This window comes from Schistocerca nitens, chromosome 9, assembly GCF_023898315.1.
Source record: "Schistocerca nitens isolate TAMUIC-IGC-003100 chromosome 9, iqSchNite1.1, whole genome shotgun sequence".
NCBI classification, from domain to species: Eukaryota; Metazoa; Arthropoda; class Insecta; order Orthoptera; family Acrididae; genus Schistocerca; species Schistocerca nitens.
In genome coordinates this window covers 178379268-178394945 of record NC_064622.1, presented here as the reverse complement: position 1 = coordinate 178394945, position 15678 = coordinate 178379268, and the positions used below count along the sequence as shown (strand labels likewise).

Here is a 15678-nt window from a genome sequence, read left to right as displayed (position 1 = left end):
GACCACATCCAGACAGCTGGAACCAGATTTTTGACAAAGGCCTTGTTGGCCGAAAGCTAAGTTTCTGACAGCCTTTTTGTTGTGCCTTTCTGCGACTCAGTGTCTCCGCTATATGGTGTGTAGCAACTATTCTTTTCATAATACTGTTACTTTGTCTGCAGTCTCAAACAGAGTTTGTCCAAACAAGCTCCAAAACATTGCAACAAGCATTTGATGTTTTTCTGTTATCAACAGTATTTACAGCATGTGAATCAGAACCATTCTTGCACATTAATAACATTTATAAGAGAAAGCTTATTGTTACTCTTATGTTGATGATGGACTAGTTATCTATAGATCAACAAGATGATAAAAAAGTTAATTTTGAGACAATTTCAAAGACAGCATCATACTATTCCAGTTTTGAAACTCAACTTTTTGAGGATGGTGCAATAAAAATAAGTCAGAAAGCATATGCAATAAATTTACTGAAATGGAAGTCTTGAGGAATGCAAACTTGTTGTGTCATATATGTTAAAAGAACCAGATTTTGAAAAAAAAAAAGTCATTGGAACAGATAAAAGTGATCCCCCTTATCACCATGAAGTAGGAGCTAAGATATATCTGATGACTGGAACAAGACTAATTTTGCCTGTAGTGTAATTTTTCAAGATTGCATGAGTCTGAAGAATAATTAATGGTCCAAATACTAGCAGTAAAATATTAATGTGCTATAGTAAGCAGATGACAACTATATTACGAAAACATATTACGAAAAAAATAGACTAATGCTCACCACATTGTGGAGGCATTGGGTCAAAGACAGGTAGAATTGAATAGACTGCTGTACATTTAGCTTTTGGACAAAAAAAATACGTCTTTGAAAACATGAATCTTAAATGTTTAGCAGTCTTTCCATTGGGCCTGTCAGTGACTAAACATCTCCTCTATGTGGTTAGTAGGTGGTAAGTTCCTATGGGACCAAACTGCTGAGGTCATTGGTCCCTGGTGAGTAGCAAACTATACCTCTTGATAATATAATGTAACTTGGATGAATAAAAAGTCTACTCACCAAGTGGCAGCAGGTGAACACACATATAAAAAATGTTTTACGTATGCAAGTTTTCGGAGCCAGTGGCTCCTCTTCTGGCAGTATGGTTGAAGGGGAAGGATTAGGGGTGAAGGAAAAGGACTGCAGTGGTTTAGAAAAAGTGGTAGAGTTTGGAAAAGTCACCCAGAACTCCAGGTCAGGGGAGAATTACTGGAATGCCGCTATTCCGTCCCGAACTTTGGTGTACAATGACTGGCCACTCAACACCAGGAATTGTCACTGCACATATTGGTGGCACTATTTCATGGCTAAGTATATCTAAACCCGAAGAAAAGGGCACTGAAAGTTCAATAAATTTCAACACAGGATCAATTACTGGCCATCATGACACAATATCTGACAAGACTAACCAAGAGTGTAAATATAGTAGTAAAGTAAAGTAGAATGTAAGTACACCCCCCCCCCCCCCCCACACACACACACACATAAACACACACCTACCTGTGCCCTACATTGTGCCAGCTCCAATTCGCCAACTGTGTGTCCAGCTGACACAATGTAGGGCCACAGATGTGCCTGTGCATGTGTGTGTTTTGTGTGTAACTCATACTGTAGCTCCACAAGAGATTTATTCCAAAAGCTAGCAAGTTTTCTTTCTATTTTACAAGTGCCTCTCAATGACTCAACACTTCTGCTATACAGTGAATGGTCTCATTTACTCCTAAAGTATTTACACAAGACCAAGAGTTATTTTTAAGTGGTAAAATTGGACTTAGTTAAATGAACTATTTAATTTCACTTTAAATAAATAAAGGAAAGTGTTAGAGTCATACTGGCTTTCTAATTTTAAAAAAATTACTCCTTGCTTTGATAAAAACTCTTTACAAGTAGTACGATTTAATACTCTCTGAAGTTAGTAGAAGTAGTGCAATTGTTTATGTAATTCTTATAACAGTGCTGCGTTATTTGCTCAAATAAAATTCTTTAAAGGAACTTAATCATCTTTAAGAATTATAAGAACTCGTATCTACAAACTCAGCAAAAATTCTGTTGGATCAAGCCACAAATAAAACTAGTGCAACCACATATATATAAATCATAATTTCTCTGCCCTGTCAATGCATATTATACACCAGGCCTGTTCACCGATCTGCTTGTGAGAGCTGGTTCGTACTCACATGTCAGTAGTCAGCAACTGTCTGGCTCATCGTAAGTAACAGTTGTGGAAAGGTGGGTAAGGGAGTAGGAATCGAACAAAAAGCTCATCAAGAAAAACTATTGCCAATGAGTCTATCCTACAGCAGCTTATGTTAGCTCTATGAAGATTACATTGATACAAAATGACAATAAAATTAAACTTATATTTCATTTTATTGATGAGACAAAAAATATGGGGCCTCTAAGTATGAACGTGGTATTTCTTATGACTTATGCAGCCACATGATGAGCGTCATTTTTGGGTGAAGTTTAAATTGACAACTTGTATTTTGTGACTATTTTATTTACACATTAAATAAACATATAAACACAGGATGTCAATTAATATTACTTATTTTACTTTTCATTAAAACAGTGATGTCTGGTGCCAGTTTCTGAGCACTGCTAATCTCAAGATAAGATTTTAAGTTGCAGTCTGTGAGTTAGCTTCTGTAGATTTCATTCTCTTCACTGCAGGCAAAAAACTGCTTGCACAAGTATGTAGGTCTAAACATCAATGTAATCATAGCTGCATATTTGTGAAGTCATGGAAATTTATGTTGAGGAATATTTTTATACGAGTTTACAAGACTTACTTTATTATGAAATTCAGCACCATGCAACCAACTGTCACACTGTATGTTTATAATTGCCAACTGTAGCTAGGGATTCTGCACTGATGTCTTTTAAATTGATGTTGGTGTGTCTGACTTATGCTTTGAAGTTCCTAACACAGTCGTAATGCTGCCTCTCATTGAATTAAAAAGAGCTACTCTCCACTTTTAAGCACAGGGGCCGTTAAACATATAAGCATGTGCCTAAGACAGTGAATTTAACACATGGTCATTCCTCCGAAGACACTGCACATTTTGCACTTCCCCTGCACTACATAATGATGCACGACAGCTCCAGTTTACTGCACACGTTCACTATTCAGGAGGCAAGCAAGCATGAATATTTGTGTTAGCCTAGATGTCTCCTTAACAGACTTGTTATACGTGATCCTTTCTTTTAAAACCAAGTACACACTAAATATACAGAAACTGCCAATAATGACCATACAAATGCACCTGGATGAACACAGGAACGGGAATTTCTTATCTTTCTGTTACTGCACTAAGCTTAATATGGTGCCACTGAGATGTATTGCAAGTATGAAAAATTCCCACTTTCTTGCTATTGCCTTCAGCTCTTAATAGCAAAATTGGGAGAGGCAGGCCTATTGAACAGAAACTTATAAATGAAAACCACATAAAGGTAAAAATTGTATTGTACAGAATACAGAGCTCAAAGCTTTCTAACAGATTAAATCAGAGTGCCACACTAGGGCAGACATTAAGATCTCTGTCTCTCCTGGCTGGGCATAACATTTTACCCTGTCAAAACAGTTCATTGTAGCATACATTTCACTGCTGAATAAATATTTCTTTCTCGTAGAAATGATTGCAGAATATTCACATTTTTGTGCTTTAATATATAAATGAATTGAAGGTTGGCTCCCAGCTACAGCTGTGAAACAGTGAAATAAGTTGACACACAATGTCTCCTAAATATGTGTGTGTGTTTTCATGAAATGTTTGTATAGTGCGAAAAACATCCCCTTAACTTATGAGAACTTCTGTGTGCATGGTGAAAAGCAGCTACTTGCTTTGAAGTTGGAGGTGTTTTTGAGGTGCACTACATTTAATAATTAAAAGTTATTTAGTTTCACCAATGTGTTCATATCCTACATTTTTTAAAGTAGTCTGCACTTTTTCTTTTACTACTTCACCTTCTCTTCCTGAGACTTAATTTAGAGATGGTGGCTTGTAACACAGTAAAGCACAAGAAGTATCTGGTCATTTATTTCATATTCTGGTTGCCATTACATCTACGGAGACGTAGCTAAATCAGCTATTCTGACTGCCATTAGTTCTAGGAAGATGTAGATAAATCATCTATATCTCTCTAGACGTAATGACAGACAGAATATGAGGTAAATGAACACATATATAGAAAAGTTTCATATCTACTACCGTGTTTTTGTACACAACTTAGACAATGCTCTTCGAGGCAGTACTTTGTGATCAAGTGTATTTACAAAGCATCTAAAACAACTTCATTAAGGTTTTATTGCGTCATTAATTTTTTCCTTCCCTTCTTATACAGCAATGAAAGTGTTATTGTTCACTTATAACATATTTCCACTTTACAGTTATGCAACTACTGAAGTCACCGAACTGTGATTACCAACTTACATAATGTGTGATTTTATTGGTAGTGTGGTATATATTGTCACTGATTACGATAATTTTGGATAGCATCTCATGATGATGCTAGCATGAGGCTGAAAATGGCAAAAATAAAATAAAGAACATTTAATTAAAAGTGCAATTAGGACTCATTATACTGTATATTAAGTTAAGAAACTGAGCCCATAAAAATGCAGACAAAATGGTCCCTTTAATAACCGGCAGAGTTCAGAAACTGAATTATTCCTTTCAAATGGGTGCTAAAGACAAGGTCTGCTAGTCTGTTGGTATTAGGATATAACAGTTATGTGGAAAGGATGACAGACGAAGGTTAATTTTTTATGTTCCTCATTTTAACAAAGCAGTTTAGCACACATTACATAACTTGTTTTCACCATGATTTTCATTACCTTTCAATGCTTATGAATGGTTTTTATTTTACCTCTCTTCTCATCACATATTTACTGTGTAGGTATCTCACCAGTTTTTCATTCCATATTCAACTCTATATACTTGCTCACTAATTAAGTACATAAGTGCAGCAAAACATCTTCTAAGTTGGTGACAGTGATCGTGAGGAAAGAGTGTGGGTGAAAACTGATGCTGACACATAGCCTACTCCTCACGAACAGCACCAAGGAGGCTGACAATCTTAACTTTCCCATCTGAGAGACAGATCACCATCAACAGTGTCACATGCCATCACTTCATGAGACACTGAGGAGAGGTTTGATATTTAAATCAGGACCCTGGCACAGAGTCTGGTGATCAGGAACTTTACGTTACCATCTCTTCTCCCTTTTGCTGGCAAAATACTGGCATTGACAATTTTTTCCATTACCAGAATTTGAACCGGCTCACCCTTGGGTCAAGCACCACCACACAAGAATGCATTAGCGACATTGCAACAGAGGTGGGTACATAGTTTTGACTGTGTCCATAAATACAAATCTTTTAACAATCACAGCAAACACAGTCATCTCCAGATGATGTGGTGTACTTTATGAAACTACAGATAACCTTTGCTTTATGAACAAAGTCAAGAATTATAAGGCTCTCATTTTGAAACAGAATTTCAGTAAATTATACCTACAGTTGTATAACCAGTGAATCAGTGTAGACCCAAGTATTGAATGGATAATTGCTAAGATACCTATGTAGTAAATGTGTGATGAAGGGAGGTAAAAATGAACTGGAAATGGGTCTATGGGCAAGGTTAATAGGCTATTAAAGCATTTGTACAGTTATTGGTGCATTGGTTAAGATATTCAATGTCTGAGGAATTTTTTTGTCAATTAAGCATTACCTACAGAAAGTGGAAATGTTGATGCTAGGGGAACCACATATGTCAAAAAGACAGCGATTAACTTTATGGAGGTTTACTTAAGGTCTGTGTAATGACCAAGATCAAGAGGTATTCTTCTGGAAGATGTAAACAGCTCCTCCTCAAATGTGAGTGAAGAGGAAACTATGTCCAAAATGAGCCAGTTCTGATATTCCAAAATATTTTTCCATGTACTCAATAACATATTAACATATAACCAAGTTACCTCATTATCTGATTTACCTACATGTTTAACTGAGAAATTCAGAACTTGGGACATAAATGATATGAGTTATGATGAGGAGTGGTAACAGAGGTTATGGATAGACTTTCATCAGTGTATCAAGACGTTTAAGATTCGATTAGATTAGATTAATAGTTGTTCCATAGATCATGAATACGACACTTCGTAATGATGTGGAACGTGTCAGGTTAATAAAAGATGTCTGTACAAGATATTACATTACACAAAATATTGCATGACACTAATGTTTAAGTTGTTGTTGCTCCCCCCCCCCCCGCCCCCCCCCCCCCTTAATTCTGCCAATGAGTAGAAGGAGTTGTCAGTTAGAAATTCTTTTAATTTATTTTTAAATGTTAGTTGGCTATCTGTCAGGCTTTTGATGCTGTTTGGTAGGTGACCAAAGACTTTTGTGGCAGCATAATTTACCCCTTTCTGTGCCAAAGTCAGATTTAACCCTGCATAGTGAAGATCATCCTTTCTCCTGGTGTTATAGCTATGCACACTGCTATTACTTTTGAACTGGGTTGGATTATTAACAACAAATTTCATAAGTGAATATATATACTGTGATGTTACTGTGAGGATCCCTAGATCCTTAAATAGATGTCTGAAGGATGACTGTGGGTGGGCTCCAGTAATTATTCTGATTACACGTTTTTGAGCAATGAATACTTTTCTACTCAACGATGAATTACCCCAGAATATGATGCCATACAAAAGCAGTGAATGAAAGTAGGCATAGCAAGCTAATTTACTGAGATTCTTATCACCAAAATTTGCAATAACCCTAATAGCATATGTAGCTGAACTCAGACGTTTCAGCAGACCATCAATGTGTTGCTTCCAGTTTAGCCTCTCATCAATGGAGACACCTAAAAATTTTGAAAATTCTATCTTAGCTACAGACTTCTGTTTAAAGTCTATATTTATTACTGGAGTTGTGCCATTTACTGTACGGAACTGTATATACTGTGTTTTATCAAAATTTAAAGAGAGTCCGTTTCCTGAGAACCACTTAATAATTTTGTGAAAAACATCATTTACAATTATGTCACTTAGTTCTGGGTTTTTGGATGTTATTACTATATCAGCAAAAAGAACTAACTTTGCATCTTCATCAATGTGGAATGGTAAGTCATTAAAGTATATCAAGAACAGTAAAGGACCTAAGACCGAACCCTGTGGGACCCCGTACTTGATAGCCCCCCAGTTTGAGGAATCAGCTGACTGTGTGGCATTATGTACTGAAACATGGAACAAAGGTTGAAAGTGTTATTTCTCCTGTGTCATCTGGACCCTCCAATCTACAGCGACATCACTACATTTAAAAATAAAGACTTCTCTCAAAATGTATGCTATCATTTCATACCATACCTGTCTTCCAAGTGCCCATCTTCCATCTCAGTCTCCTATAACCATTGTTTTAGCCTACCATCAGGAGGTTTATGCTGTTTCTCTACTCTTTCCATGCATATCCCCCTACTTCTTTGCTCCTCCTCTCCTTTTCCTGACAAAATATGTTATCTATGCTTCATTATTTTTTCTCTTACTCCTTATACATCTTGAACTTTCAGTCCATCTCATCGCCACAGGCCCACTCTAGTTCTATTTTAAATACACAAATAGTTTCTCCTCCTTTTCCTTAAATCTGCCCCCTTTGTTCTTTCTTGTCATATTTTGTGTAATGTCTTGTTCCTCAACCCCACCCCCACCCTCAAAAAAACACCATTGTCCTCCTCCTCCATTCAGCCTTCTCATCTGACCTATAATGTCTCTGCTTCCTCGTTTTGACCCCTTTGTTAACACAGTTTCTCCTAACAAAAACCTATGCATTTCCATTAGGCCTTAATTATAGAAATTTCAATAATCTTCACTGGTATTACCATGTTTCCATAAATTCTCAAAGTTCCCTCATCAAGTTCTTTGTAATCTGTCCAGAAGTGGAAGTAGAAGTTTGTCTCATAACATATAATTTCAAGCCATTGACTTGAGGTACAGAAGACTCATCAAAACACCAAAAACTGGTTTACAATTTTCCTTATAATACCAGTAATATAATATACAGTTCTGAATAATTACCTAACTAAGCAGTTAATAATTTTCCTTAAAAAGTAACAGACTTTTAACATTAACAGTGCTAAGTGCTTGCTCTCTCCTGCTCAAATTTTCAGGTTGTCGTTTATGAATTCTTCTACTGAATAGTAACTTTTCTGCACTAGTTTCCCATATAAGGATTTATTCAGTGTTTCTAAATTTATGCTGAGCAATTCTCTTTCTCTCACTTTGTTATAAATTTTCATACCCATATAATGTGGAAATTGAGCATAAAGTTTCAAACGGTGGGTGGCCAGCATAAAATTATTTTGCTTTCTGTTATTGTAATCATGTTGAAAATGATTTGCTACAAATAAATCAGGGTTACTGATTACAAAGATAATCAGCTCATATATGTATAGTGAGGGAACACTTAATATCAACAGGAGTGGGCGACATGATTTTCTTCACCCTACATTGTGCATATTTCTAATGATGGTTTTCTTAAGTTTTAGTATTCAACACATATGGTTCGAGTTACCCCAAAATACAATTACATCCCTTATTACTGACTCAAAGTAGCTGTAATATACTACTTTTCTTATGCCCATATTCGTAGCATTGTACAATATTCTCATTGCGACTACTAGGCTATTTAATTTATTTGGAAGGTACTGTATACGTGATCCCCATGATAGATTTTTACCTAGTTGCATTCCTAGGAATTTCAAAATTTAATTTATTTGGAAGGTACTGTATACGTAATCCCCATGATAGATTTTTACCTAGTTGCATTCCTAGGAATGCTTCCTGCAAATCCTGGTTTCTGTGTCTGACCTGAATATAATTTAATTTCGCTTGTTTTGTTTTAAACTGCATTAACTGGGTCTTTTCCATGTTTAACTTTAACCCATTTAAATCAAACCAGGTATCTAATTTTTCTAAAGCATTTAGAGTAGTTTATGGAATTTGATCAGTACTGTTACTTTCAATGATTAAAGATGTGTCACTTGCAAATAAAACTGTGTGACACCCAATATTAAGTGGCAGATAATTTATGTGAAACGAAAACAGTATGGGACCCAAGACAGAACCTTGGAGTACTCCATGTGAAATGGTTTTCCATTTCGAAGTATAAGTTCCTCTCTCTCATGTTATAACCACTCTTTGTCTTCAGTTGGTTAGATAGGACTTAAACCATTCTAATACTGTGCCCCTAATTCCATACTTTTGGTTGGTTGGTTTTGGGGAAGGAGACCAGACAGCGTGGTCATCGGTCTCAGCGGATTAGGGAAGGATGGGGAAGGAAGTCGGCCGTGCCCTTTCAGAGGAACCATCCCGGCATTTGCCTGGAGTGATTTAGGGAAATCACGGAAAACCTAAATCAGGATGGCCGGACGCGGGATTGAACCGTCGTCCTCCCGAATACGAGTCCAGTGTCTTACCACTGCGCCACCTCGCTCGGTCCCATACTTTTCCAGTTTACAGTGTAGCAGGGAGTGATTCACACTACCAAAGACTTTTTATAGGACACAAAAAATTCCTGTGGCATGCAGTGAGTTGTCTCGAGATGAGCTAATTTTATCAACAAAATTATTTACAGCAGATACTGTGGTTTTGCCTGTTTGAAATCCATACTGATTTTTTGAGATTATTTTAAATTTTTCTACGAAATTTTGAATTTGTATGGTGAACCCCCCCATGAACCATGGACCTTGCCGTTGGTGGGGAGGCTCGCGTGCCTCATCGATACAGATGGCCGTACCATAGGTGCAACCACAATGGAGGGGTATCTGTTGAGAGGCCAGACAAACATGTGGTTCCTGATGAGGGGTCGCAGCCTTTTCAGTAGTTGCAGGGGCAACAGTCTGGATGATTGACTGATCTGGCCTTGTAACATTAACCAAAACGGCCTTGCTGTGCTGGTACTGCGAACGGCTGAAAGCAAGGGGAAACTACGGCCGTAATTTTTTCCGAGGACATGCAGCTTTACTGTATGATTAAATGATGATGGCGTCCTCTTGGGTAAAATATTCCGGAGGTAAAATAGTCCCCCATTCGGATCTCCGGGCGGGGACTACTCAAGAGGACGTCGTTATCAGGAGAAAGAAAACTGGCGTTCTACGGATCGGAGCGTGCAATGTCAGATCCCTTAATCGGGCAGGTAGGTTAGAAAATTTAAAAAGGGAAATGGATAGGTTAAAGTTAGATATAGTGGGAATTCGATGGCAGGAGGAACAAGACTTTTCGTCAGGTGATTACAGGGTTATAAATACAAAATCAAATAGGGGTAATGCAGGAGTAGGTTTAATAATGAGTAAAAAAATAGGAGTGCGGGTTAGCTACTACAAACAGCATAGTGAACGCATTATTGTGGCCAAGATAGACACAAAGCCCACGCCTACTACAGTAGTACAAGTTTATATGCCAACTAGCTCTGCAGATGATGAAGAAATTAATGAAATGTATGGCGAGATAAAAGAAATTATTCAGGTAGTGAAGGGAGACGAAAATTTAATAGTCATGGGTGACTGGAATTCGTAAGTAGGAAAAGGAAGAGAAGGAAACATAGTAGGTGAATATGGATTGGGGCTAAGAAATGAAAGAGGAAGCCGCCTTGTAGAATTTTGCACAGAGCATAACTTACTCATAGCTAACACTTGGTTCAAGAATCATAAAGCAAGGTTGTATACCTGGAAGAATCCTGGAGATACTAAAAGGTATCAGATAGATTATATAATGGTGAGACAGAGATTTAGGAACCAGGTTTTAAATTGTAAGACATTTCCAGGGGCAGATGTGGACTCTGATCACAATCTATTGGTTATGAACTGCAGATTGAAACTGAAGAAACTGCAAAAAGGTGGGAATTTAAGGAGATGCGACCTGGATAAACTGAAAGAACCAGAGGTTGTAGAAAGTTTCAGGGAGAGCATAAGGGAACAATTGACAGGAATGGGGGAAAGAAATACAGTAGAAGAAGAATGGGTAGCTCTGAGGGATGAAGTAGTGAAGGCAGCAGACGATCAAGTAGGTAAAAAGACGAGGGCTAATAGAAATCCTTGGGTAACAGAAGAAATATTGAATTTAATTGGTGAAAGGAGAAAATATAAAAACTCAGTAAATGAAGCAGGCAAAAAGGAATACAAACGTCTCAAAAATGAGATCGACAGGAAGTGCAAAATGGCTAAGCAGGGATGGCTAGAGGACAAATGTAAGGATGTAGAGGCTTGTCTCACTAGGGGTAAGATAGATACTGCCTACAGGAAAATTAAAGATACCTTTGGAGAGAAGACAGCCACTTGTATGAATATCAAGAGCTCAGATGGCAACCCAGTTCTAAGCAAAGAAGGGAAGGCAGAAAGGTGGAAGGAGTATATAGAGGGTTTATACAAGGGCGATGTACTTGAGGACAATATTATGGAAATGGAAGAGGATGTAGATGAAGACGAAATGGGAGATAAGATACTGCGTGAAGAGTTTGACAGAGCACTGAAAGACCTGAGTCGAAACAAGGCCCCGGGAGTAGACAACATTCCATTAGAACCACTGATAGCCTTGGGAGAGCCAGTCATGACAAAACTCTACCACCTGGTGAGCAAAATGTATGAGACAGGCGAAATACCCACAGACTTCAAGAAGAATATAATAATTCCAATCCCAAAGAAAGCAGGTGTTGACAGATGTGAAAATTACCGAACTATCAGTTTAATAAGTCACAGCTGCAAAATACTAACGCGAATTCTTTACAGACGAATGGAAAAACTAGTAGAAGCGGACCTCGGGGAAGATCAGTTTGGATTCCGTAGAAATGTTGGAACACGTGAGGCAATACTAACCTTACGACTTATCTTAGAAGAAAGATTAAGAAAAGGCAAACCTATGTTTCTAGCATTTGTAGACTTAGAGAAAGCTTTTGACAACGTTGACTGGAATACTCCCTTTCAAATTCTGAAGGTGGCAGGGGTAAAATACAGGGAGCGAAAGGCTATTTACAATTTGTACAGAAACCAGATGGCAGTTATAAGAGTCGAGGGGCATGAAAGGGAAGCAGTGGTTGGGAAAGGAGAGAGACAGGGTTGTAGCCTATCCCCGATGTTATTCAATCTGTATATTGAGCAAGCAGTAAAGGAAACAAAAGAGAAATTCAGAGTAGGTATTAAAATTCATGGAGAAGAAGTAAAAACTTTGAGGTTTGCCGATGACATTGTAATTCTGTCAGAGACAGCAAAGGACTTGGAAGAGCAGTTGAACGGAATGGACAGTGTCTTGAAAGGAGGATATAAGATGAACATCAACAAAAGCAAAACGAGGATAATGGAATGTAGTCAAATTAAATCGGGTGATGCTGAGGGGATTAGATTAGGAAATGAGACACTTAAAGTAGTAAAGGAGTTTTGCTATTTAGGTAGTAAAATAACAGATGATGGTCAAAGTAGAGAGGATATAAAATGTAGACTGGCAATGGCAAGGAAATCGTTTCTGAAGAAGAGAAATTTGTTAACATCGAGTATAGATTTAAGTGTCAGGAAGTCGTTTCTGAAAGTATTTGTATGGAGTGTAGCCATGTATGGAAGTGAAACATGGACGATAACCAGTTTGGACAAGAAGAGAATAGAAGCTTTCGAAATGTGGTGCTACAGAAGAATGCTGAAGATAAGGTGGGTAGATCACGTAACTAATGAGGAGGTATTGAATAGGATTGGGGAGAAGAGAAGTTTGTGGCACAACTTGACTAGAAGAAGGGATCAGTTGGTAGGACATGTTTTGAGGCATCAAGGGATCACAAATTTAGCATTGGAGGGCACCGTGGAGGGTAAAAATCGTAGAGGGAGACCAAGAGATGAATACACTAAGCAGATTCAGAAGGATGTAGGTCGCAATAGGTACTGGGAGATGAAGAAGCTTGCACAGGATAGAGTAGCATGGAGAGCTGCATCAAACCAGTCTCTGGACTGAAGACCACAACAACAACAACAACAACAAAAACAACATGGTGACTACCTTTTCAAATATTTTTGATAGTGACGGAAGAAGAGAGACTGGGCGATAGTTTCCCATATGTTCTTTTGTGCCTTTCTTGAATAGTGGCTTAACTACTGCGTACTTCAGTGTGTTTGGAAAATAACCTTCTTGAAGGGACTGGTTAACTGTTGTAGCTAGTGGCTGTGCAATTATTTTAGGGACTGTTTTTAACGCTTTTGTTGGTATCCCATCCCATCCTGCTGATGTTTTACTTTTTAGTTCAAATGGTTCAAATGGCTCTGAGCACTATGGGACTCAACTGCTGTGGTCATCAGTCCCCTAGAACTTAGAACTACTTAAACCTAACTAACCTAAGGACATCACACACATCCATGCCCGAGGCAGGATTCGAACCTGCGACCGTAGCAGTCGCACGGTTCCGCGAGACCACCGCGGCCGGCTTACTTTTTAGTGATAGGATCACATTTTCTATATCTTTTACAGTAGTTTTGGAAAAGTACTGAAAAATTCACCATCAAATTGCTCACTGTTGAAGAAATTTACCTTGTCTGGGTACTCTGCTACATTGACATTAGATTTGTTTAAATTTATAAAAAATTCATTAAATAATTCAAAAATTTGAGCAGGTTTTACAATAGTTTTATCCTCTATATTGATTTCAGAAATATCAAGGCCTCTATCTGTAGCACCTGTTTCAGCTTTGATCACTGACCATAATGCTTGTCATTTGTTTTCACTATCCAATATAAATCTATTATTTGCCCGTTCTTTAGCTGCCTTTACAACATTTTTAAACATATTTTTGTAATCTTTTACATGGACAACAAAATCAGGACATTTGCTATGTTTTAGTTCCCTATGTAGCTGTCTTTTTCTTGCACTTGAAATTTTTATTCCTTTAGTAATCCACTTTACTTTATTTCCTACATTTTTATGATGTACAGTAAGGGGAAAAGTTACATTAAAAACGTGTAGGCCAATAAAGTAGCACAATTTTCAGAGCATGAAATACTATGATCTATAGCCCACTCCACCTTGTTTAATCTATGATAGAATAAGTTCATATTTTCTTTGCTGAACTGGCGTTTGGTGTAGGTTTTTTTCGAGCAAGGTTCTATTGTTTTTGGCAACTCCATAAACAGAGCACAATGATCAGAAAGTTCTAAATTTAAACAAAACTTATTTGCCTCATTATAAGTGTGATGATGACGAGGTCCCATACTCCTTGACGCAGGTAGGGGACAATGTGCAAGACCCGCACCGCCGTACTAGGCAAGGTCCTAGCGGAGGTGGTTTGCCATTGCCTTCCTCCGAATTATTATAAGTGTAATTGGTTAAAATATTATCTATACATGTTGCAGACATTTCGTTTACTCGAGTAAAATCAGTGAAATTTGTGCTGAAACCCGATATTTGAATCATATCAATGAATTTTGTTGAGTTATTGGCTTCAGTTGCTAGATCTTTGTTGAAAGCAGTAGTTATTATTACTCTTTTCTTGGTTTCTTGTTGAAGTTTTTGCAACGGACAGTGGAATTTCAACAAAAATGTTTTATTATTTCTGTGCCTGGAATTCTATACACAGATAAGATTACAATATTTTGCCCTAACTCCAAGCAGCAGCTTTCAAATATACATTCTTCATTAAGGGAACTGAAATTGAGTCTTGCTCTATATTCCACTGATCTTTCCACAAGTATGCACGATCCTCCTCAAGTTAAATTATTCCTACAAAAGCTGCTGGCAACATAAAAATTATCAATGTTATTTAAGATTTTGATACTATTCTTTGTAAGCCAGTGTTCATTCAAGCATACAACCTTGATATTTGATATTTCTGACAAAATGATTTTCAAGTCATTAAGTTTTGTTTCTCTGCCATTTGTGTAGTTTGAACTTAACCCATTTATGTTCAATTGCATTACGAACGTGTTGTTACTTTTTTGAACATTCCTAATGGCATCTGTTTTGAAATGCTGTTTGTGTATTTTCGTTTCAACTTTTTTATCACTTTTTACACTCCCATCTCAGCATACTAGTTTTCCTTATTAAGTATGATCTTACAGATACCACTATACATATTGCACAATGTTGCCGACCCTAGCCTGTTTAGATGCAGTCCATCTAGTCCTACACATTAATCACTGATAAATTTATTCGAATCCACGATTTATGTCTCTGTGATTAATTAGTTTCATATGAAGTGTAAATCTATCAGTGCAACTTAGACTTTTTGCTCTCTTGAGCAACTTCTCTGATACAGCCTTCTGTTTGTTTAAACTTGCTTTCCATCCTTCACGTGGTGCACTTCTCTTGATAAGTAATCTGACTAAACAGTCATTCTTTCCCCATTCCCTTGCAATTGAAGGATTTTTGTGGTGAAAACTTTAAATACTGCATCACTTGTAAGCTTGACTAGATTTAATGAGTGCACTCTTTCTTTCTATCTACAATGACAATCCCACATTTATTGCAAATTATGGAGCTTTCACTGGGGGATAAAAAATAAAAACAGTCCAAGGTGTTTCACAACAACTATAAATATAATGGAAATTTTTAGCAGGCAAGTTCACTCAAAGGCTTTACCATTTAACCAAAGTTGCAACAATAATGATACTACATTAATTTGTGC

At 37.4% G+C, this 15678-nt stretch overlaps 1 protein-coding gene across 1 annotated transcript in view; it reads right to left on the bottom strand.

The window, feature by feature from the left end:
* LOC126202946 (uncharacterized) overlaps positions 1-15678 on the bottom strand; it is a 126775-nt gene that overhangs the window by 78852 nt on the left and 32245 nt on the right. The gene's annotated exons all lie outside the window — the stretch shown is intronic.